Raw genomic sequence first — 2507 nt, 5'->3', positions numbered from 1 at the left:
TCCATATTTATCTATCTTGTTAGGAAATGGAAATAGAGTTTAAATTCATTTTCATACACAGTATTTAATTGTACATATATATGTATATACCAATTCAACCCATTTTTAGACAGCCTTTTAAACTCATATGAATATGTAGTAAATTCTGATTTTTAAAATATATATTATTATGTGAAAGAATGGGTAAACAAAACTATTTACTAGGTAAAAATAATATTTATTGTGCTGGAGAGATGACTCAGAAGTTCAGAGCACTGGCTGGTCTTCCTAGTCCCAAGTTCACATTCCAGCAGCCACATGGTGACTCACAAGCATCTGTAAGGAGATCTGCTGCTCTCTTCTGAGTAACCTGCAGGCAGAACACTGTACACCAAATAAGAAATCTTAAAAAATTAATATTGACCACCCTAATCATATTATAGTAATCTGTTCTTACTTTACTCTTTTTCCATTCTATAAAAGTTTTTAAATATCTCTAAAAGTTTGGCAGCTAAACCTAGCCAGTAACTATAGTTACCCCATATGATCAATACTATTGTCTGCTTGACAGGCTCTGAAGGCAATAAAGGGATAAGCACCTTTTCTGTGTATATAACCACTTAAAAGTACAAGAACAGCATTGGCCTCCACTCAGTGTTCCTTAGTTGTCATGGGAACATAAGCGTAAATGACTGATGGCGTATAGTTTCCGTTTTCTGTTTTAGTCTATGAGATCTCTTTGATTATACAATAATTTTAAAAGGATACTACATATGAGGTTAAAAAAATGTTATATAGTCCTCTCTCACAAGGGAACAAAAATGGATCTAAAGTTAGATAGGTATGTTGCAAATCGAACGTTTAAAACATCCAGGAAATAGGAAATGTATGCTAGCTATATGGATAAAATATGTTGGCTTAGGAATGTTCCATGATGTCATCAAATATAGTAGAAATTATTTCCTTTAAAACTCTTACCTTATTAAAAGAAACAATAGTGCTTTCCCTGAAAGATGACATATAGTTAATTGCTAGGAAAAAAGGTTTATGGGAATGGTAATTAGTGCTTTTATTTTGTTGTTGTTATTGTTTTTCTTTTAGAGATACCCACAGAGGAATGTATATTGTTGGGGAGAGAACTAACATATGTTCATCGAATGCTTGTACTAAGATTATACTGCTGAGATTTTATATTAAGCCTTAAATTTTGAAGGATGTTTCCTACTGGGAGTTATGCTTTCATCAAAAATATAAGCTATTTGCAAGAGAGAAAGAATTTTCCTGTCCAATGAAAGGTTCAGTGACCATTTATTTAATTACTGAATTATAAAACACATTTTTAACTAACTGTTTCCTGAGGAGGAAAGCAAAAAACAGGCTTATGAGATATGAGTCACATTTCCTGTGGACCTATTTGTTATCACAGAGGATAGAGAACAGAGAAAATAGGGCTCATTTTGGAATCTATATAAATAAATGAACGTTGAAGGTGGGAAAGTTAAAGACTTTAGATTAAATGATTGCTTAAAAAGATTATGTGGATGAATCAACCAGAAAAAGCCCAACTGCATTCCTTGGCTGATAGCCCCTTCCTGGATCTTTGAAGTTGGCAGTAGAGCGTCTCTAATCTCTTTCTGTCTCTTTGTCTTGAATTTGACCTCTTCTTTCATCCTCACACCCTTTTCTGATTATGACTGAGACTCTCTTGTCTTTTAAGAGCATCACTGTATAATTACATCATTTCCTCCTTCCCTTTCCTCTCCCCAAAACCTCCAGTGCATACATCCTGGCTTTCTTTCAAATCCAAGGCCTATTTTCTCATTGTTATTACATGCGTGCATGCATGTCCATGCGCATATGTATTCCTAAATAGAACAGACTCAGTCTGTATAAGGTTACTTGGATATACTTATTCTCGCCTGACCATTTGGTGTATTCTTTCTTGTAAAGAATGTTTCTCCTCCTCTCAGCATTCTTATTTGCCTGTAACTTTTGTTTTTCATTTATTTTTTTTACCTAGTCAGTCATGTTTCTGGTATCACTCCTAACATTACTAGGAGACAAAATCTCACAGAAAACTCCCTTATCCTCTGACTCATATTTTGTCTACCTCTCTTCTGCATTGTTCATTCAGCCTTAAGAGCAAGAGTGTTTTGGAGATGTACATGCTGAGACTCGGCTCTAAATTTCTATTTTAATTACTTTTGTTTATCTGTAATGGCCTCTGTCTGCTGTAAAGAGATGTTTCCTTTAACTCAAAATTAAGAGAAAACTGTGTATGTGTTTAAATATGTATGTGTGTATAAATGTATACGTATATATAAACATACATAAAGTGTTCATAATACTTAGAAAATACTGAAATGCAAAATAAAACAATTAGGAAATTTCACTTTACTCCCATCAGACTGGCTAAGGTCAAGAAAGCAATTGACAACAAATACTTAGATTAGGATATGGGAAAGGTGAACCCTTATACAGTGTTGGTGTGACTGAAATATGCTATCTTAACTCTGGAAATCAGTGTG

Source organism: Mesocricetus auratus, unplaced genomic scaffold, assembly GCF_017639785.1.
Source record: "Mesocricetus auratus isolate SY011 unplaced genomic scaffold, BCM_Maur_2.0 Super-Scaffold_100023, whole genome shotgun sequence".
Lineage (NCBI taxonomy): Eukaryota > Metazoa > Chordata > Mammalia > Rodentia > Cricetidae > Mesocricetus > Mesocricetus auratus.
Note: the sequence above shows the minus strand (reverse complement) of the source record.